The sequence below is a fragment of the Pipra filicauda genome, unplaced genomic scaffold (genome assembly GCF_003945595.2).
Source record: "Pipra filicauda isolate LSUMZ 115617 unplaced genomic scaffold, ASM394559v2 scaffold128_size5466820_pilon, whole genome shotgun sequence".
NCBI lineage: Eukaryota > Metazoa > Chordata > Aves > Passeriformes > Pipridae > Pipra > Pipra filicauda.
The window spans coordinates 82,525-105,592 of NW_024103751.1; the positions used below are offsets into that span (position 1 = coordinate 82,525).

Sequence of the window (23,068 nt, forward strand, 5' to 3'; positions counted from 1 at the left end):
GACGGATCTTTTATTACGTTCTGTTTATCTCCCGTGTTGCCAAAGAGAAAGCCATGAAGCATGCGATCCTTTCAGGTTCTCTGAATCCACTTAGATTTTATCTCTGGAGCTGGAGCTTTCCAGGAATGAAATAGCTGCAAGACACAGCGTGGATGAAACGAAATCAAATAGAGAGTCTCCAACATGAAAGGCAAACTAAAAGGATGACAGCACTAGTTATACGGAAGGAGAAATGAGGAGGAAAGGAAATTAAAAGCAATTAAAGGGAATTAATTAGAAGGTATGATGGAACTATGAAAGAGGAAAAACAGCTATGCAGAGTTCACTAAATACCCCCAAACTTTTAATTGTCGCACTTGGAACTGCAAGCCCTGGAGGTTCAAAACCCCTCTGGCAGTTTCCAAATAAAAAAAAAAATATTCCCATGGCTTAAACAAATCACTTCTTTGCCTCTAAGTCTGAATGGCGGACAAGATTCTGAGCTTCTCCTCCAAACCATGAAGGTGGAAGTGCATCCTGCTCTCCCCTTCAGTCCACCAACCAAAGTGGACAACCCACACCAGCACATGATACCAGGAGCTTCAAGCAGAGTTGATGCTGTTGTCCCAAGCATTGGGCTGCATTATTTCCATCAAACCAATGTTCCTGGTAGTTTTCACAGGGCCCTGGGGGTCTGTGCTTGAAGTCACCGGGATGAGACAAAGCTGCTGGGTTAGTCCTGGGGGGGATGGCTGTCAGCTGGAGCATCTCACCTTTATTGAAATGCACTGCTTGCATTTCCCACTAAAATCTAACAGTCCTTTTTATAGGATCCCAGAATGCTTTGGATTGGAAGGGATCTTAAAGCTCATCTCATTCCACCCCCCTGCCATGAGCAGGGACACCTTCCACTAGACCAGGCTGCTCCAAGCCCCAATCAAGCTGGCCTGGGACACTTCTAGAGATGGGGCAGCCACAGCTTCTCTGGGCAACCTGTGCCAGGGCCTCTCCACCCTCACAGACAAGAATTTCTTCCCAATCTCTAATCTAAATTTCCCTCCCATCAGTTTAAAACCCACTCCACTCATCTTCCCCAGTTCTGAACCCAAATGAAGCTCTAAATCAAAACATTGCCACGAAAAGGGCTGCAGAAAGTAGGAGCCCCTGGTCTTTCCAGACCTTCTCTTTGCCAACTGCCTTTGTTTTAACCCTGACAAGTAAAAAAGTTTCCCCTGGAGATCAAAAAGTCCTTTATTAAGGGAATAGTGCTGATGCCTGGGAGGAACGACAAGAGGTCATAAAAAAAGCAGGCAGACACTGTTTGTCTTGGCCTCCTGGATATGTATTATTTTCCTGGGATGCAAGCTCCACGCTGAAAGCAAGGATGCATGAAACAGAGACAGAGCTGCCTTGCCAACGTGGAGTTTGTTTCGGAAGAAACTCACCCAGCATTTCCGTGCAGGAAGGAGACAGCGGGGCTGCAAAGCCAGAGCTGCTGGATGGTGCTTGGAAAGCACCAGCCAAACCCTTCAAGCTTGGGGTGCGTGCACAGGGTCCATGCAACACCCCAAAAAATCCAGATGGGGAGATGGGCAAAGTCTAAAGCTCCCTGTGGTCTTCCCATGTTCTCCATCCATCCATCCATGCTCAACTCCATCAGCTGCAAGGTAGGTCGTGTATAGGGATACAGGGACTGTGCAAAAGGCTCTGCCTTCATCCCCTGCACCAGCTCTGCTGCCCCCTCTCCACTCTGCTGTCTTCAGAAACCCACAAAGTCCTGATTGTGCTCATTTAAGTGACCTCACGCTGATTTACACAACAATAACTGTGTTTCCAAACATGCCAGCTTCAGGCAGCTTGCTCCAGTGACAAAACCACGCTGCTCCTATGAAAGGGAGAACTTCATTATCAGTTACCCAAAACAACTCAGAATTAAAAAGATATCTTCTCTATATTAAAGGCACAGTTAATGTGACACAACAATCCATCCATTTTCAACCCCAGTCCAGGGAGGAATTTTTTTTATTTTTTTTTTTTTTGCTTACAAGATGGACTGTTTCATGCTTCGAAGTTAAGTGTAACTATTTTGCTTTATACATCACTTACTCAGGAAGTTACGGGCCTCCCGGATCTCCCCGGTTTATTTGGGACAGAGGTTTGAAAGTCACAGCTGTCTCAGGCCCAGCTTCCATTAGGGAGATTAATCTTCCCCGAGATGTGTCTGTGGGAAGGTCTGAATCACAGGGCTGGATCCTGCTGTCGGTTACGCGGCGTCAAAGGAATTGCGAGAAGGGGAGGAAAAGCAAAGCTGGGCAGGACTGATGAGCATCGAACCTCCTGCTGCGGGACCGGACAGGGACGTTTGGGACATTTGAGCAGAGTATTTATGCCCCATGCCCTGCTCCAGTGCCTGGATCCAGTGCCAGGCACCAGGGCGAGTCAATAAAATTAATAGCAGTAATCAAACTGTGTTTGGAAAAGTCAAAAGGGGCATCAACCAGCGGCCTACGTGATGGGATGGGAAAGCTTCAGCTGCTGGTCCTTGAGATGCTCACAGAGACCCACTGCTGCTTTGGGGTGTGATGTGGCATCTGTGCCAGCCTCCACCCCTAAATTAGAAGAACCTCTCATTCCTCGGTGCTAAAACAACTCAAATAACAAAGCAATGAGGGAACAGCCCATCCCATGGCAAACAGCAGGCACTGCTGGGACAAGCAGCTTATGAACAAACCCCTGCAAACAGCCTGCACCTCCTTCCCCCACCAGCCCTCCCAACTTGCCATCCACCCACAGGAGCAAAATAATTTAGCTTTGGGCTTTTAGTTAAAAGAGAAGAGCACTGAATCAGGTCTTGCCATCCTTCCCAAGCAGCACATTGAGAACACAGGTGGCACCTACACAGGATCACAGGCCAATTCAAAGCAAACCCTGAAGAGTCACCAGGTAGTTCTTAGATACTCCTACACACAGAGACACCAAAGGGACAGAAGGAACTGCCTGGCAGGGGAGGAACTGGAACAGCTCCAGGGCTGCACTTGTGAAGGGGAGTTGGTACTAAGCGAAGGGCTGCACTTGTGGGGGAGTTGGTACTAAGAGGTACCAGAATAAAAAAGCCTTCTGCCTGGCTCTGCTGCCTGCAACATACAGGTAAATACAAACCAACAGCAGGTTTTGTGCTGCTGCAGAATCTGATGAATGGCTTTTTTAGGTGCACCTCCAAAGGTAGGCGGCTTTTCAGCAATGGCCAACCTGAAAATTGAGGAGAGAATTGTGTGGGGTGAGGTTCTGCTGCAGGTAAGTTCAAGGAGAGCATCACCACTGCAAGACTTTGTCTGGAACCAGGCGTAGAATGGGCTGGTGCTCTTCAATCAGTTGCAAGCCACTGCAACAAGGCTCTGGGGGCTGTAACACTCATTTTGGTTTGGGCTTTCTGCCTGCCAAGTCAGGGTGCTTTGTGAATTAGCCCATCTCCCACAGGGGCCCAGGCCAGGAATTCAAGGGATACAACTCAGCTGCACCTGCAGCAAACACTGTTGCAGTCAGAATTTCAGGGAACCTGCAATGGACCAACATTACTTTTTCCTTATAAAAGCAGCAGAAATCAGCTTACAAATTAAAAGGCTGCAGCCAATAAGTGATTAGCATACACTTCCCACTGCATGAGACAACCCTGTCCAAAATAACTATAAACCTCCTTTTTAAAAGCACAGTCTCCACAGAATTACTCTGCCTCAGGCTCCATCGAGTTTGCAGCGCCCTGTATTTGTTTCCCAGCTGAGACAGTTGCAAGTTAAGCGTTCGATGGTGTTGTTGCTGCTACAGGGGTTGTGCAGCTAAATAATTCAGTAACCAATTACTGTTTAACAATATCCCTCCCCATCATTCCAGCGTTGATCCATCATCCCAGGCCAAGAGACTCCAGCAGAAAGGAGTCATCAAGAAGCCTCCACGTGATGCAAAGACATTGACTTGTGCACTTCTGTGTAATATACAACTTATTGATCAAAAGACAAGGCCTACGACGCATATTATTGCATGCTAAATGAGGGCTGTAATGAATTGCTGCTTGCCTCTAGGTCATTTGTTTGATTGCCACCTAAGCAAACTGGGGAGGGCAAAAGGTCCTGCCTATGGGATGGGTCCTTGGTAAAGCGAGCTGCTGATCAACTCACAAAAAACAGAAAGCAGGACAGTCTGATGCTCATTTTGTGCCCAGACCAGGAAATGTGGATTTCTTCCCCATCCCCAAAATGCACAACATGCAACTGTAGTTGATGCTTTCACCAATAGCATCAGGGCCACCACCCTCCAGCAAGGGCAACTTGTGCTCTCTAGCTCAGATTCTCTTCTCCACTCAGGACCTCATCTTCCCAGTCTGTCACTGTGCCTGGATTGAGATTTAAAAATACAGCTGATTTCTCTTTTAAAGGCTCACAGACACACAGCACACATGACCAGCTGCCCTTTTGGCTACAAGGCAAGGGCTGAACCAGTTCTTCATGCAGGGCATCCCCAGAGCCCACTCAGTCCTCCATCACAATGGCTCTGCAGAAAAACATGCCTGGTTTTTAAAGATACCCCTCCTGCCTACTTGGTTCCTCCTTCGCACGGCTTTCTTCTGCACAGCTATAAAAGGGTGTGAGAAAACTTGGAAAGGAAACTCAGGGTGGTACAGACAACTGGAACAAGGAGCAATCTGTGCCCGGGGCAGGGGAGGGGGTGGCAGAGCCCACACGGTGCCAGGCTGAATGGCTGCTGGGGAGGAAATGACACACCACACTATCCTGCTTTTGTCCAGGGGTGAGACCAAAACGCTCCAGAGGAGAAAAAAAAAAAAAAAAAAAAAAAAAAAGAAAAAGCAAAAAGGGATTATTCTGGCTCGGGCTTCTCCCTCCTCTGCCCTCCCCACCACCCCCATGCAGGCTACAGGTGACTGCCTCCGCGTCCTCGCTCCGCTGGACCGTGGGGCATCGTGATCCGAGCGGCATCTGGTTTGGTTTAGCATCAGGCTTAGATTTTTATGCTTCTCGGGTTTCTCCCTGCTTTTTAATTAGGAATCACGGCCACGAACCCGCCCGGCCCTGGGCTTGGCTGGCTGGCAGTGCCCGGGTGCAGGAACACCCCGCTCCGCTGCCCCCGCGGCGCGCTGCCAGGGAAAGGCTGCGGGCAGGGAGGAGCAGGCAGTGTCCTTCAGCTCTGCCTGCACCCCAGCACACCAGCCCACGCTGGTGGCTCTCCCCAGACCCCATCTCCCAAAGGGCTGTGGCTCCAGCAGCATTCTGGCTGCGCTACCCCAAAAAATACAGCCTTAAAAGCTTTTCACCCTCGTCATTCCAAAGAAAAAGCTCGAAAACGTGGTGGTTTTCCAACCCCCCACTCTTACCTCTGCTGTACCCAAAGTGAAGATGTGTTCCCTCCTGCTCCTCCATCACTGGTCCTTCCTTCACAACAGCCACATGCTGTAGCGTTTCTCTAGAGTCCATCACTGGGATGATCCCTTTCTCAAGGGCTTGTCCCCCTCCTCCCTAGAGCTGAGGCTCATTCTCAGGTCAGGTTTTTCACTTGCAGCTCACGAACCATCTCCCAAATCCCCACCCCACAGTATCACACTTTTATTTTCAGCCTCTCTCTGCTTCCTGTTGTTTTGGTGTCTCATCCATCGTAAAAGGACCAGAACTGACACTTTACTCCTCAGCCAAAACTCCCTCTGTATCTGGGCCACTCTTCACTTCAGGCATAATGAAAACAAGCAAGGCACAAATGCTATTCTCTTATAAATCAAAAAGCCCAGCCTGGAAGGAACCCAAAATCTCTATCATGTATACACATAGCAATGGTGTATCTCATTAAAAACAAAAACCTCAGAGGAATCCCAACTAAACAACTATCCACAGACAAGTTCTCCTCCTGCATCACATAGGCACTTCAAAAGATCAATACTAGGAGGAAATTCTTCCCTGTGAGGGTGGTGCCCAGGTTGCCCAGGGAAGCTGTGGCTGTCCCTGAATCCCTGGAAGTGTTCAAGGCCAGGGTGGAGGGGACTTGGAGAAACCTGGGATACTGGAAAGTGTCTCTGCCCAGGGCAGGGGGTGAAAGGTCCCTTCCAACCCAAACCATTCTGTGATTCTATGACTCTACAAAAACATCTGTGGCAAGATTTAGCAAAGAAATGGATTGGAGAGTGTGGGAGTCAGGGAAGGCAGACAGGAGAGGAACTCCAAATGATGTTCCACAGTACCAGTGGAGGAGCTAGAGGGACAGTGTGGTTAGCCTGAACAGGGTGAAAGGTTTTGTCTGAGAAAGGGGGGGCTCTCTGACATCACACTGGAACCCAAAGGTCTCCTACTTTAGTTGCCAGCACATCCAAGGTTTGGTCTAGCCTTAATCCAGGGACTCATACACTATGGTGGAGAAGAGACTCCAGGGCAAAGAAAGAGCTGCCCACAGACATGTGATTTTGCCTGGAAACAAAGGACATCCTCATCCAGAGTAATCTCCCCATGCATAGGACCTCCTGGGGCAGGGCAGGGTTCAGTCTAGATTGAAGAGATTTCCACTTTCCTTTTGCCCTCCCTGAAAGATTCATCTCGAGCATCTCCAGCTCCAACAAAGAGCAAAACCTGGTTGTTGTCACTCCAGAAAACAACAGCATGTGCCCTTCCCAAATCCAGCCACGCAGCAAAGGCAAATACCACAATCCTCTCATCAGCACCCATCCCTCATCCAAGGAGAAAAGCTGCCCCATGCAGGTACATCACATCTTTACATTTTTAATTAATTACTGTAGATAACCTATAGGTGTAGCTGGCCAGCTGACCTGCCTGCCTGCAGCAGAGCCTCCTCTTGCTCAGATGATGAAGGACCTGGCCTGGAGGGGGCTAGACAGTAAGCCTGGGTTGTGGGAAGGGAAGAGAAAAGCCCACGAGAAGGTGGGAAAGGGATTACCTTGGCAATGGACTCTGAGGAAGACCCACAGCACAAGGTCAAAGTGATGGAGACACCTGAGATGAGGGAGCAGGAGAGGACATCCCTGAGCGTGGAGCATAGCAAAGGGAAGGAAGATTTAACCCTCTGGGTCATCTCAGTCACCTGAGTGTCCCCCAGGACATGAGTCACCAGACACTCATCAGCCACCTCAGCCACCCAAGGCACCACAAGCCCCGGGGCCGGTGTGATGTGGGGAGCCCTGGGGAAGCACTGAAAGGCTGCACAGAGCCACCAGCCTCGGGGTGCACTGTCTGAACGTTTGCATATTTGAAACCACATAAAACCACTCCCTAATACCAACAAAAATAGCTTAAGAGCAAAAGAGAAGCGCAACTGCAAATATACTGGGGGTGCACAGCCCACACCGAACCCACCGCGGTGGCCAAAACCCACAGAGATGTTCCCATCCCCAGGAGCTCTGGGTGGAGCATGAGAAGAGGCAGAGGATGCAAGGGAAAAGGTGATCAGCAGTATCCAGTGCAGCCGAAAAATGGTTTGTGGGTTGTTTTGGGTTTTTTTATAAACCTGCACATCGTCCACCCATTCATCCCCCTCCAGACTCATCCACACACCAGTTGCAAGCTGCTTCCCAACAAGGACCAACTTCGTTAAGAAAAAGAACAGAGCCCAAGGCAAAATTAGCTTTTTGTCTCCCGAACAGGCAATTATCTCTTGCAAAACTGTGCAAGTCGAAAATGCAGGAGAAGCAGTATTAAGCTTTACTAAAACGGTGCCTTTAAAGTACAAATCGTTGCATCATGTGCAAATAATGTGGGGGTGTTGCAGTTGTGGAAAACTGGGAGTACTTTTTATTTTATAGTTTTCAGGCACACCAGACTCCAACCAAGACGGCCCAAAAAAAATCACAACTACAGCTGTTACACACAGCACCGTGGTTTTAGATTATTTTAGAGGAAGTAAAATGACCTGCTTCATCATTCCTCCTGAAGACCCACAGATACATTCCTTTCAGTATTTAAAGGGATCCTATAAAAAAGATGGGAAGTGACTTTTTACATGGGTATGTAGTGATAGGACAAGCAAGAAGTGTTTTAAGCTAAGTGGGGAAACTCAGATTAGATGTTACAAAGAAATTCTTGTTTGTGAGGGTGGGGAGGCCCTGGCACAGGTTGCCCAGAGAAGCTGTGGCTGCCCCTGGATCCCTGGAAGTGTCCAAGGCCAGGTTGGACAGGGCTTGGAGCAACCTGGGACACTGGAAGGTGTCCCTGCCCATGGCAAGGGGGTAGGATGAGATGATCCGTAAGGTCCTTTCCAACCCAAACCATTCTATAAAAGACATGAAAAATGGCATGAAAAAAATAACACAAACTGTGCTGCAGGAGCCCACACGTACGTGTACAGATGAATGTGCTGAAATGGGATACCCAAGTTGCATCGAGACCACAAAAAATGAGGTTAACATTAACACTCTTTTTTTTCACATTTTGAGGAGGAATCCTGAAATTAGTTATTTCTAACCCGACAATTAATTTACATGTTGATGTTTGTTTAGTGAAGTTATTTTAAATTTATTTAAATTTAAAACCTGAGCCCAGTAAATTCATGTATCATCCTATTAATTACACGTTATCAAAGAATTAATTTGTAGCCTTGTCGTTTGAAACAGTGATTGGTGAAAGAAACCGTGCTCCTTTTCTCCTGCCTCCAATTTAACATGGCAACTCTACACCTCTCAACAGGCTGACCAAGAAGTGTTTATCTTCTTGTACGGAAAACAAACAACTCTGAAATAGAATATCAGGGATCAATTTAATCAATTCAGGGCATCATCCGACACCTGCTCCACACCAATCATAGAATCACAGAATCATAGAATATCCTTGGTTGGAAGGGACCCGCAAGGGTTATTGAAGTCCAGCTCCTGGTCCTGCCTGGTGCTATTCGATTGGAGAGAAGACCAAGGGCCCCAATATCAAAATCCAGCACCCAGAAGAAACTCCAAGGTGCAAACGTCAAAAAAAAAAAAAGGGCAGTTTGTAAAGGCAAGGCTGACAAGTGAAGCACTTCCAGCAGACAGCGATGCAGCAACAGCACCGCCCGCAAATCTCCGCTGAGCAACTTCAGTGACTATGAACAGTCAGGTTTCTCTTCTCCCCTGTTCAACTGGCAATCAAGATGCTTGAGAGCGACAATGAATACCCCAAATATTTTATCTCACATCTTCCAGACTCTAACCTCAAGCTCATTGCCCAGCTAGCGGAGGTCACCATGCTCCTGCCCACCCTCCTCTTGGTTTTGCTTTGATCGTGTGTTCCACCACAGAGCAAGGCAACCTAAAAATAAATGCCCCAGAGGGATTTATATTTCAAAGTTGCCAATGGCTTCTTGCTCGTGTCCCTGTGCCAAGGTACAACATGCTCCACACAAGGGCTCATCTTCGTTGCAGTCATGGAGTTCATCGCCTGCCAATTAGCTCGAGGTCCATACATTTGCTAATGCTGATTTGGTTACTTCCATCAGATTTGATCAGCCATGCAAATCTCCAGGTCTTACGCTAGACAAAGCCTGGGGAAAGGAGAAGGCTGGAGCCAACAAATGCATAAAAATGGGATTTCTTTATTAAAATGAAAAAAAAAAAAAAGAAGGCAAGAAGTAAACTTTTGCGCTCCCTCTCCAACTCTTTCTCTGCTGTGTGTTCTTAAACGTGACGCAATGAGAACATTCTGATAGTGTTTGAAAGGCTCCTGCCACCAGGAACAGAGACCAAGAGGTCTCACAGGGCAAAGGCCACCTTGCAGACTGGTAGACCTTGTGTGCACTAGACAGAAGATCTGCAAGGAGTAGCAACGACAGGTTGGGAGGCACCACTTTTCTCACTCTGTAACCCATAAGGCTGCTTAGGACTTAAGCGTGACGAGCAGATCAAGGGAGGTGGTTTCCCCCTCTTCTCTGCTCTGGTGAGACCCCCCCCTGCAGAGCTGCCTTCAGCCCTGGGGAACAACAGCACAGGGACGTGGAGCTGCTGGAGAGAGTCCAGAGGAGGCCACGGAGATGCTCTGAGGGCTGGAGCCCCTCTGCTCTGGAGCCAGGCTGGGAGAGCTGGGGGGGTTCAGCTAGAGAAGACAAGCTCCAGGGAGACCTGAGAGCCCCTTCCAGGGCCTAAAGGGGCTCCAGGAGAGCTGGAGAGGGACTTGGGATGGAGGGACAACAGCCTGGAGGACAAGGGGGAATGGCTTAAAACTGACAGAGAATAGGATTAGATGGGAAGGAATTGCTGTCTGTGAGGGTGGGAAGGCCCTGGCACAGGTTGCCCAGAGAAGCTGTGGCTGCCCCATCCCTAGAAATGTCCAAGGCCAGGTTGGATAGAGCTCAGAGCAATCTGGTCTAGTGGAAGGTGTCCCTGCCCATGGCAGGGGGCTTGGAATGAGATGAGCTTTAAGGTCCCTTCCAACCCAAACCCTCCTTTGAGTTTCTAGAGCATCATGCATCCCACAACCCAAAAGGACACATGTCCCTCTTTAGGCTGCTTGGCTGGCAGAGGCAAAAACTTTTGGATAAGCCACAGAACTGATGGTTTTACCCACTGGAAGACATAAAATGTCCGCATCATGTTCATATGGGTGTCCTGTCAAGTTTCCAATAGAGTTCATCCTATTTGTGGACCCAAATTTTCCCTGCAGCTCCAAGTGGAAGTAGTAGTTCTGTGTTTCAGACCCTGAACCATGGTGTAGCTTTGTTATTAAACAGCTGACAACTGCCTTGAAGCCTGGGAGCAGCATTTTATGTGCATGTGAGAGTTTACAGAACATTTGGGTGTCATTTCTGATGAATGGCCCTGCATAAATGTTAGAGCTCCAACCTGCCGCTCTTGCAAACACTATTTCTCTTTTTCTTATTTATTTGTATTGCAGTAATTCATTCAGGTGCCAGCCATGACTGAGGCCATGCCATCAATATGCAGCCTGACAGGAGCAGCAAGAGACAGCACCAGGTCTCCAGACCACACAGGAAGCACGATGGCTGGTGTTGGTGGGGAAGGGACGTAGAGCCAGATGATGTCCCCAAATCCCATGGAAAACCCCAGCAAAACACATAGAAAGAGAGCTCTGATCGACAGAGCACCCAACTAAGTGACAAATCAGAAGAGAGCCACAGAAGCCCCACCTTAAGGCAGAATAAGGGGTCTCAGGCAGACCTTTCATATCAAGATGACCTGTACTATGACAAGAGCAGCTAAAGGTCAACAGGTCAGGCCTCTGCAAAGCGAGTCCCAGATCACAGACCTACAGAAGAGTTTAGGCTGGAAAAGCCCTCCAAGATCATCGCAACCAGCACTTCCAAGGCCACCACTAACGCATCTCCCCAAGTGCCACATCCACACAGCTTTTAAATCGCTCCAGGCATTGGGACTGCACCACTGCCCTGGGCAGCCTGTGCTAACATTAACCTTTTCTGCGAAGAAATTTTCACTAATATCCAGCCTAAACCTCTCCTCATGCAACTTGAGGCCGTTTCCTCTTGTCCTGGCTGTGACAGCCTCTCTACCTGCCCTGGAGACCTGCTTCCCTGCAGGAGCAAAAAGCACATGCTCCAGTGCTAGACCAGCAGGATGAGATGTCATCCCATATCTCTCCTCTGCTCCATAAGTTCCCCAAGGCAGCATGCCAGCCCTGCTGCTGCTGTGCAATGCAGAAGCAGTGGCTAGATTGCAACATCCCAGCTCCGTTTCTGGCAAGGCGTGGACCTACACCCTCCTTGGTGAAGACAGCACGATGTCCAGAGGCAGGTGGACGTGGCCCACCAGCCCCTCTGGGAATGTGGAGTAACTCCACAGCTGTGGCCAGGCACTGTGTCACCTCCTCCACCTGTGCCAGATGTTCATCCCACTGCACGAAGGACCATGTGTGTGGACAACCACCATGGCCATGGGTGACAGCTGATGAAGTGTCACCAGGATGGGCTGTACCTCCAAGCCATGAAGGTCTGACAATATCCTCGTCCTGCTCCCTGGGAATTGTACCCCAACCTGCAACAGCAGCAGGTTGTCCTTGCCTCGTCCTTGCCACCTGGACAGACAGTGTCATCCCAACCTTTGAAGTCTTTCCTCTGAGCTCTGCTTTTGGAGCAACTCCCTCTGCTACTGGAGAACCCCTGGAGAGGGAAACCAGCAGCCTGACAAGCCCCACTGCTCCCCACCTGCCTGCTCCTTCCTCCTTCCAAAAAAAACCCCATGAAAACCCTTTCAGACCAACCAGCTTAGCTAAATAAGGTAAATAAGCCAAGGCATCTCCTCCCAGTGACGAGAATGGAGAACTGAGATCTCATTAAATAAATGAAACGGATTCATGAGAAGAGGGAGTGTCTTTTTCTTTGAGCTGGTCATGGTGAGATTAAAGGCAAAGCACGACCCGGATCCCTTTTCATAGGGTTGCTGTAAAACGAGTGGCACAGACCCAGTAGAGCTTAAAATACATGGCAGGGCACACCCTTCCCTCCAAACACACCTGAGACTTCTTTTTCCCCCCCTCTTTTTCTCTCCCACATCCTCTCTAGAAAAGCCAAACTTCATTCATTACGGAACCAAACTATTTCCTTTTTTATTCTAATATTTCCTTTTTTTTTTTTTACAGGCAACCATCTGGGAGTGGGGAGTGGAAAGGAAGCCCTGGAGCTTTTCAGACACAATAAATAAATTAAAAAAAAAAAAAAGTATGATTAAAACCAAAAAGCATAAACAAACAAACCATGTAACCCAGAATAATGACTTGGGGGAAAAGCGCCAAAAAAATTGTATAAGCTTCTGAAGCGTGGCAAGAGAAGAGAACAGAGAGTCCTCACTGCTGAGGAGAGTGTGCAGCTGCAGTGGGACAGGGCATGGGATTGCAGGGATACCCTGGGCAAGCCAGGAAGAAGGAGGGTTTCACTTAGATTTAGCTGCCTAAACATGTCTTCAGGCACCTGATTCTGGTAACTGCAAAGCCCTGGTCCAGGTGCACTCAGACCTTTTCAATAAGGCATAATTGCCCCTCTGCTCCACTCTGGTGAGACCTCTCCTGGAGTCCTGTGTCAAGTTCTTGGGTCTCCAACACAAGAAGGACGTGGAGCAAGTCCAGAGGAGGCCACAGAGATGCTCCAAGGGTTGGAGCTGGGGGGGTTCACCTGGAGAAGAGAAGGATCCAGGGAGACCTGAGAGCCCCTTCCAGTGCCTAAAGGGGCTCCAGGAGAGCTGGAGAGGGACTTGGGACACAGGCTTGGAGGGACAGGACAGGGGAAATGGCTTCCCACTGTCACAGGACAGGGTTAGATGGGATATTGGGAAGGAGTTGCTGTCTGTGAAGGTATTGAGGCCCTGGCACAGGTTGCCCAGAGAAGCTGTGGCTGCCCCTGGATCCCTGGAAATGTCCAAGGCCAGGTGTGACGGGGCTTGGAGCAACCTGGGATAGTGGAAGGTGTCCCTGCCCATGGCAGGGGGGTTGGACAGGATCCACCAGGATTGGTCCCAGGGGCTGCCCCAACCCATGTGCAGGACCTTACACTTGGCCTCGCTGAACTTGGGCCCACTTTCCGAGCTTGTCCAGGTCCCTCTGGATGGCATCCGACCCCTCAGGCACGTCAACTGCACTCAGCTCAGTGTCATCTGCAAACACAAACCCCTCTGAGCCATTCTTGTGCTACAGCTTCATCATTTTCGGCAGCAGCATGCAATATTCTGCAGGGATGACAAACTGGGGGCACACGAGGTGGACAGCTATACCCAGAACCAAGCTGATGCTCTTCTGAAAAACAGGGAGCACAGAGGGATGCACCTCTTGCTCCTGTCCTGGGCGGGAAGCATTCTGGGGAGGCGTGTTTTGCACTTAAGGGTGTCCACCCTGAAGCAGCACCTTAAAAGCAACAGAGTGCCACATGAAAACTGTGGTGAGGAGGACAGGGAGAGTGTGCAGCGTTGAGACAGGGTAGCAGAAAATGGGGCAGCCACGCTCCTAAGACACTGACACTGCAGCAGAGAAGATAAATGACTGGCCCAAGGCCACACAGTGAGGCAGTGTCCCCTCTACGTGACTTTCAATCCCTGCTCCAGCACAGGATTGCTAAGGGATCCTTCAACAAAATGTTATATTGGCTTCGAAATCATGTGATTTATTTTTTTACACCCATACACACTCACACGCATAAATATACTTTTTTTTTTTCTGGCTTCTTTCTTTCTTCTCCACACAGATACACTCAGAACCTCTCTTAAAAACCAGAAGAAGTTAAAACTTCCTATTTCCCCACTAAAGAAGAACTCATAGGGGTTAACTTGACTCCAGGAGCTGGGGCTTCCCATGGAGAAGGATGCTGCCAACAGTCCCACCTGGCGAATCAGTGCCTGTATTTACAATTGCATGCTCTGAGATACTGCAGATATTTCCTAGAAGCTATAAACCCCATCCCAACAATTGCAAGGGGAGTGGGGATAAATTAGCTGAAGCCTGTCACTTGGTGAAGTCACGCTGGAGGAGATCCATCCAGGTAATCCATCTTTCTGCTGTGTTATACAATGACACAGTAATGGTCAGCCCAGAGGGATTTCTTTAGGAAAACTCAACTGTTACTAAAATGGTAAGTTAATACCGAGCAAGAACTCAGCCATCATTAGACTGAAGGGTAGGCACGACAGGGAATAAAATATTACAGTCCCCATTCAAATGTTTTTATTTACCAGAGCAGGAATAAATAGACCTATCTTCAGGCTGCAAAGAGAGGGGGCTGGGATTAAAAGAAAAGGAAAAAAAAAAAAAAAAACACCTGCACACATCGATTCCATCTTTGCCATTTCTCCTAATAAACAGCCCGGCGTGGCTGTGCTGTTGGGCAGCTGGGGTGGAGGAGGGCATGCTGCCCAGCTCTCACAGGGACAAGGGACACAAATCCGAGCTCAGGCTCTGCCCTTTTGTGTTGATTTAAAAAAAAAAAAAAATCTAAGAAGAAAGGAAGAAAGCAAGAAAAGTTATGTGGCTAATAAAGGGCTCTATTGTGCCATCAATTTTTTAAGCTTTAATGATTTCGGGAGGAAGTTCAGCTCAGCAATCAATAGAGCAATATGGGCAGGAGAGCTCGGAGGAAATTCAGCGCCGGAGCTGCGGGAAGGGCTGGTGGAAGAGGGGGGTTCAGAGGAGGGGGGTTCCCCTTGCTCAGGGCAGAGGGACCCCTGTCCTGCACAGATCCTCGTCCTATTCAGCCGGCACGGTGCGAGCTCCCCCTCCTGCCACACAGAGCGTGTGGCCAGGGGACAGCGGGGAAATTTGGGGATGCCAAGGCTGCTGCCACGGGGAGGGAGGTGGCGAAGCGCCCACACCAGCTGGGCTGCTCGCCCCACGCTCCCCATAGCCGGGATGAGCACATCCAGGGATGCTCACCCCACACCGGGCACATCCCAGGGATGTTTGCTGGCACGTCCCAGGATTGATCACCCCACACTCCCCACACCCGGGGTGAGCACATCTCGGGGATGCTCTCCCCTGGCTGAGCACATCCCAAGGTTGCTTGCCTCATGCTCCCCACACCCCAGCGCTGAGCACATCCCAGGGATGCAGGCACCACACTAGGCACATCCCAGGGATGGTCACCCCACACTCCCCACACCCAGGATGAGCACATCCCAGACATCCTCTCCCCCCGAAGCTGTGCCCATCCCAGGGATGCTTGCCCCACAACCCCTGCACCCGGGATGAGCACATCGCAGGGATGCTCCCCTCAACGCTCCCCACGCTGGAGTTAATACCATCCCAGGGATGCTCCCCCCACAGTTCCCACACCCGGGCTGAGCCCGTCCCAGAGATACTCGCCTCATACTCCCCACACCCGGGCTGAGCCCGTCCCAGGGATGCTTCCACCAAGCCCACAAGTCCCTGAGCACCGTGCCCCCCACACCCCCCTCGCCCAAGCAGCCCCGCTCCCCCCGCAGCAGGACACGTACCGCATCGCCCAGGCTCGCAGCCGCCGCCGGGATGAGGGGTTATCCGCGGGATGATCCTACGCCAGGCAAACCTAAGGGACACGGTGACACAGCGTGCAGCTCCTTCAGCACCAGCGGGGACAACGCCTCGCCCGAGGTGCCACCCTAACCCTGGGCAGGAGCCACAACCGCCTCCGAGTTCGCACGGGCTCGGGCAGCGGCCAGATAAAAACCGGGATAAAAACCCACCACAGAGGGCTCTCCAGCACTGGGAGGACCCCGAGCCGTCGGGTCGCTGCCCCGCTGAGCGGTGCAGAGGAGGAGGGATGGGATGGGATGGGATGGGACGGGACGGGACGGGACGGGACGGGATCACACCGCGCATCCCACCCCTCACTAAAAATAAAAGCCGATCGATCCCGTAAGTGGATCCCGCACGGCAGTGAGCGCTCCGCGGGGTCGCATCGGCGGCACCGCGAGCGACCGCGGGCAGCGGGAACTCGGGCAAAAGTTTTGCCACAATCCAAGGGAATACGATAAAAATTACTAATAGCAACGAATCACCACAAAATAACAAAAACTAATAATAATAAATCAATTTAAAATAGTAATTATTATGGTTAATCGGCACGCAGAAAGAGGGGAATATCCGACCTGAAAGCCGGGAGCGCCGGTGACAGCGGTGCTGCCTCTGCGCGATGCTGCCGCAGCTCGGGGACCACCGGGAGAACCGGGCACAGCCCGCGGGCACCGGGAGGAAGGAGGGAGGGACGGGAGGGGACGGAGTGGGGGGGACACCCCCTTGGTCCACCCCCGTCGGCGAAGGCAGTAGGCGGGGGACCCCGCGCCCCTCTCCCACCCGGGAATCCCGGTAGGGCCGAGCGGGAGGAAAACTGAGCATTTCTTAAAATACTAAATAAAGAGAAAAAAACCCAAAAATAAACCCAGAACTCACCGTCTAAAGCGAATCAGCAGCGAGGGAGTCGCGGGCGGCTCAGCGAGGGTAGCATCGCCCCTGCCGTGGGACGGGACGGGACGGGACAGGACGGGATGGGGCGGGGCAGCTCCGCGCACCTCGGGGGGGCTGGCGGCGGGCACGGCACGACGAGGGGCACGGAGGCACCACCCGCCCCGTCCGGCCGCGCTGACCCGCGGCTGCCGTGCCGGCGGCTCGGCGGCGGTGCCAGCCAAGGGCCCGGATGTCGCTGGCCCCGCTCCCTCCCCCGCCGGGGGTGACACGGACCGGGGGGCTCCGGGGGGAGGGGGGTCCCGCCCGCCCCGTCGGGGCGCCGGGCGCTGCCACGTGGGACCGCGGGGGGGGGACAGTCTCCCTCCGCCTTTCCCCCTCCGCCCCCCGCCGCCCCCCCCCCCCCCCGCCGGGTTTGACAGGTCCACGCGACCAAACAAACCGCGGCGGACGGGCGGGCGGCGAGACCAATGGGAGCGCGCGGGAGAGGGGGATCGGCCAATGGAAGCGCGGCGGGGGCGGGACCGCCTGAGGGGAGCGCGGCGGCGGCGCCGCCCCGGGGTCTCAGTGCCCCCCGCTGCCCTCAGGGGTGCGGGCGTCGGGAAGGAGGGCGGGTGTTGTGTCGTGTCAGAGAACCGCAGAATGGTTTGGGTTGGAAGGGACCTTGAAGATCATCTCCTTCCCACCCCTGCCATGGGCAGGGACACCTTCCACTATACCCCAGGTTGCTCCCAGCCCCGTCCAACCTGGATTTGGACACTTCCAGGGATGGGGCAGCCACAGCTTCTCTGGGACAACCTGGGCCAGGGCCTCACCACCCTCACAACCAACAATTTCTTCCCAATATCCCATCTAACCCTGCCCTCTGGCACTGGGAAGCCATTGCCCCTTGTCACTCCATCCCTTGTCCCAAGTCCCTCTCCAGCTCTCCTGGAGCCCCTTTAGGCCCTGGAAGGGGCTCTCAGGTCTCCCTGGATCCTTCTCTTCTCCAGCTCTCCCAGCCTGGCTCCAGAGCAGAGGGGCTCCAGCCCTTGGAGCATCTCCATGGCCTCCTCTGGACTCTCTCCAGCAGCTCCACGTCCCTGTGCTGTTGTTCCCCAGGGCTGGAGGCAGCTCTGCAGGGGGGTCTCACCCAAGGGGGCAGAGGGGCAGAATCCCCCCCTCCCCTGCTGCCCACGCTGTGGAATCAGCCCAGGGCATGGGGGTTTCTGGGCTGGTTCATGTCCAGCCTCTCCCCCACCAGCCCCCAGGACCTTCTCCACACGGCTGCTCCATCTGTTCATCCCCGGCCTGGATTGATCCAGGGGCTGCCCTGGCCCAGGAGCAGTACCAGAACTTGGTTTTGTTAAACCTCAGAGGTTCCCATGGGCCCACTTCTTGTGTCCTGGCCTGTTTGATAATTCCAGACAAATAAACCCTTAGGTGGGGACAAAAAACCCAAAATATAGAGTGCAGTGCTACTGCACTGCGAGACCCCCAGATCCCCCTCACAGGCAGGGGCATGGTGGGGTGGGACATGACTGATGGGACTGCTGTGGTCCTACAGGGATCCAACAGCTCTGGATCCTCTCTGCACCCTCTCCCTAATTTTCTCTCTCTGCCTGCGTTCTGCAGTGAGATAAACAGCTTCCTGAGAGGATTGGTTTCTGTATTCACGTGGATCACAGGCTTCGGATGCCACCTGCCCTGTGTATTGTTACACCAATATCATCCCTGAAGCCAGTCTGACAAAACCTGCAGATGATCCCGTATCCTTGCTCAGCCTCTTAAGGGTTGGGCTCTGAGGGAAAAAAATACGATTTGCGGAGAAAATAGGCAAAGAACGCACCTAAATTCAGCTCACTTCATGAAATTTGGATAGCAAGAAGTAGCAAGAAGTCTCCTTTATAGGTTTAATCACCCAAAGGACATCGGGTTTTTTGTTGGTTTGGTTTGTTTTGTTTTTGTCAGGATGTTTGGGGCATTTGAGATTTCTTTTTTTTTTTTTTTAAAGTCAGACCAAGCCAACAATCACAATTTGTTTTTATTTCATCTGGTTTCCTACCCTGTCATCAGGCTTTCGTGCTTTCCCACTGGGTCCCCGAGTGCAGTCAGCACGATGCTGAGTCATGGAAGAACATTGTCAGCTTCAATTCTGAGCAGTTGAGGCTTCACCCTCAGTATCAGCTATTCAGGGAGAGCCTTCCTGTGTGCATTTAGAACTTCCCCAGCACATTTGCACTCTGTTTCCTAGGATTTTCATCAAATGTTTTCAATGAAACACCACTTCAAGATGTTCCTTTAGGGTTTGTTGTTTAGCAATCCGTTTGCTTCGGGTGGAAGGGCCTGGCACAGTGATCTCACCTGGGATCTCTCATCTAATACCCAGGAAACCATTGCTAGCAGCTGACCCAGCCTGGGATCTGACTCTGAGTGCCTTAATTGGTCAAAAATCTCGGATTTTCATTAAAATCCTTCACTAGCAGCATATTTTTAGATTTAAGGGGAAGGTTTAAATTAGGAAGGGTAGGAGCAGCTACTGTGAGTTTGCTGATGGAGGACTGTGTGTTCCTAACAAAAATCAGAGGCAGGATTTGGGATCTTTTTCATCCAGAGGAAGGATGCCATCCAGCTACGAAAGTTCTCCATAGGGGACAGAGGGGATTTTCTGCCCCCTCTCTGCCCACTATGAAACACCTCTAAGCTTTATCTTGTTCTCTAGATCCAGAGTCAGCACCTGATTATTTTTAAAACAACAAGCTTGTGTAAAACACACTGACAGGAACAACGTGATGCTACCTCCTGATCTTCCCTCTACAACTCCTGCCTTCAAAAACCCATCGAGACGGATACAAGCACCCAAACCCACTGCAGCCAGAAGCACCTCTTAGAGAGTGAGTGACACAAGACTGAAGGGTGTTAAGGATTCTCTGGTGCCTTCATCTGGTAAACACTCACCAGCACAGCAGGCAAGAGGCTGTGAGGGATGGGAGCTTTGGACAAGGGTGTCACGAGGCACAAAGTGATGCTTTGGATCTGCTTGTGGTCATTTTCTCCCTCTGCCCAGCCACAGGCAAACATGAGACGGGATAAAGCCAAGGAAGACCTTGGCTTGAGATTGGAAATTGGTAAAACAAGAATATAACTTTTCCTGCTCCACTTTGCATTTAGTTGTCTCAGGGTCCTGAGTACACTGATTGGTTTTAATTTCCCTGACCAGCCTCACCTCCACCCATGCGCTCTCCACTCATTAGTCCAGAGGCTCCAATTAAGCTCTGGGTGCCTCGCTGAGCTGTGCTTTAGGACAGTTGTAGTCCTACCTTGAGTCCTGTGTCTAGTATCAGCACCATACCTACACTGTAGCCTTGTTTCCAGTCCTGCTCTTGCTGCTTCCGAGTGGATCCTGGAACCACTTCATCCCCCCACCTTGGTGGGGATACTTGGTAGTTCCTTTTTACCAGCAACTGGTCCTGCCAATCCTCTTCAGACCAAGTGGAACTACATCCCTGCCTGTGCTGTGGTCATCCTGGGATCCTGACTCACTTTTCTGTGGCAGGAAGGGTCACTGACCCTGAACGCACCACGGCACCTGGGTACCATGTTGCAAGAGCACCCTGCTCCTAGACCACATTCCCTACTTAGCTCTCCAAGGCACACCTGGTAGCTCTGGTGGCAGTTGGACTTGGTTTATAGGTTCAGGAAGATGTGAGCATCCCTGTTTTATTGCCATGTTTGTTCCACTGGTACATATGGAGGTCTTTAGTCAACTCAAGTACTCTCAGGCATTTCCTAACAGGTTTCCAGTGTGCCAAGTTTGTTCCCTCCTGAGAGCAGGAACTAGGCTCTGTTAGAGATGGCTCTATCCTGGCACCTGCTTGTAATGGGATTGAGTGTGGAAATTGGCAGGAGGAGGAGGGAGCTGCCTCATCTTCATGCACATAATCAATAGCAAAACATTACTTAAAAAGTAAAGTGGTTTGATGGTGTTTCTGTAGGGCAAGACATACCCTGCATTTTCAGTCTTTGATTCATACTGCTTAACATGCCATGAGATGGAGCTCGGCGAGTGACTCACATTGTGAAAGCTCTCCAGTTAGCTCCTGGTGCTCCCTCTCAGCAAGTGTGTCATGGTTGTTTCAGCATGTCTGCGTCTGTTCTCCATCCCAGATCCATAAGCCTTCAAGGCTCTGTTAGGGAAATCCCTAAGCCCAGACATTGGAGGGGTGGCACCAAAGCATGTGTGAGGCTCTTGCCAGGATCAAGGAGCTCTCACTCTGGATTAGGTCCAGCCTGCATGAGGCAGAGCGTGATACAGCTCAGTCCACCTGCAGACACCAGGCAGAAGCATGGAGGGCTGAAGGAGCTGGAGGAGCTCAGCCTGGAGAAAAGGAGGCTCAGGGGGGACCTTCTCACTCTCGGAAATTCCCTGACAGAAGGGGAGAGCCAGATGAGGGTTGGGCTTTGCTCCCAGGGAACAAGTGACAGGAAAAGAGGAAATGGCCTCAAGCTGTGCCAGGGGAGGTTTAGATTGGATATTAGAGAAAATTTCATCATGGAAAGGTTTGTCAAGCCCTGGCACAGCTGCCCAGGTCTGCGGTGGATCCCCATCCCTGGAAGGATTTAAAAGCTGTGTGGCACTTGGGGACATGAGTTAGTGGTGGGCTTGGAAGTGCTGGAGAATGGTTGAACCCGATAATCTTGGAGGTCATCTCCAACCGAAATGACTTTGTGATTGATTCTCTGACAGGAAACCCATGGCTCAGGGAGTACAGGCTGTGGCAAACCACTCCATTTTGCAGGAGAAAGGAACCTTGCTCTCAACTTCCACCATGACTATGTGAGGGTCAGGCCATTCCCATACAAAGGAGATGTCATACCAAAAAGTGCATTCTCTGAATTAACATCATCATGTCCATTGCAGATGTATACACATCAGTGCTTCTCAAGTGTCAGCCTTTCTACACACGAGCTGCTCATCCATGTGCTCCTGTTCCAGTGTGGGATTCAGCCAAGGGCTCCAGTGGTCCTTCTTTTAGCATTGCAAGGTTGTTTGCTGTTCTCCAATAACCTGGTCATTGATTTTGATCCGGAGCTGCCTCTTCAAAAAGTGACAAATCTTGATAGGATTCTTTGTTTATACACTGAGGATGTGGGGAATGTTCCCTTTCTGTTGCCTCCTGTTCTCACCTTGCTCTGTTAGAAATCTGACTCTACTCTTCTTCCCTGGAGAAACACTGGGGTTTCTATCAGTTTGAGTGGGATGGGAGCAGTCTTTGGAGAAGAGGTAGGAGTTGGGAGGCCCTGGAATGAGACTGCTTTAGCTGAGAGAAGGACAGCACAAAGGAAGGACAGCAAGGGACTTGGAACTCAGAAGATCTCCAGTCAACAATAGCCTAAACTAACAACTGAACTAACAACCTGTCTGGGTTAGAAGTGAGACAGAAGTGCTCACATGTTGATGGTATCATAGAATTACAGAATGGTTTTGGCTGGAAGGGACCTTAAAGCTTATCTTGTTCCACCCCCTGCCACAGGCAGGGACACCTTTCACTATCCCAGGTTGCTCCAAACCCCGTCCATCCTGGCCTTGAACATTTCCAGGGATGGAGCAGCCACAGCTTCTCTGGGCAACCTGTGCCGGTTCCTCCCCACCCTCACAGTCAGGAAATTCTTCCTAACATCTAATCTAAATATCCCCTCTTTAAGGCTGTTAATACTCCTGAGGATGCTGCTCCTTTTCTCTGGACTCCTAAACCAAAAGCAGTGACAGAATTCCAGCTGAGCTCCAGAGGAGAATGAAGGGTTACGGACACTTGTGTGGTGACAGGCGGTCCTGGGCAAGGCTGAGCACGTCCTGTGGAGCCCAGCCAGCAGGGCTGACCTGATATAACTGGGAGCTGGCACTGGATGCTTAACTTCAAATGGCCCAGGGACTGAACAGATGGCTCCTCTTTATTTGCATGCTACTTGGATTTGTGAGTCAAGCAGAAGAATAACTTAATTTTTGACATTTGCTTCTCCTCAGAGCCCAGCACAATTTATGTTATACTGGCATTTGCGTGAAGGATGTTGCTTTAGGCATAAAACCCATCCCGTCTTTAACCCTAAAAGGAGACAAATAGGCAGGAACCATGTTCCTCCCCAGCTCTTTTGTAGGCTCTGCCAAGGGATATCACACTTACACAGTGACCAAAGAATCAGGAGAAAACAGTCATTTGGGGCTTGTGGAAGGAAGGGGCAGGGTTGGAGTTAAA

General features: G+C 51.0%; 1 long non-coding RNA gene across 1 annotated transcript in view; it reads right to left on the minus strand.

The window, feature by feature from the left end:
• Nucleotides 1-17,170, minus strand: part of LOC120325205 — a 75,342-nt gene extending 58,172 nt beyond the window's left edge. Inside the window, exons 1-2 of the long non-coding RNA XR_005567090.1 lie at nucleotides 16,824-17,170; nucleotides 15,890-15,960 (exon numbers count right to left, since the gene is read on the minus strand). This is a non-coding gene — a long non-coding RNA (uncharacterized LOC120325205). The remainder of the gene's footprint in view (nucleotides 1-15,889; nucleotides 15,961-16,823) is intronic.
• Between the last annotated feature and the right edge of the window lie 5,898 nt (nucleotides 17,171-23,068).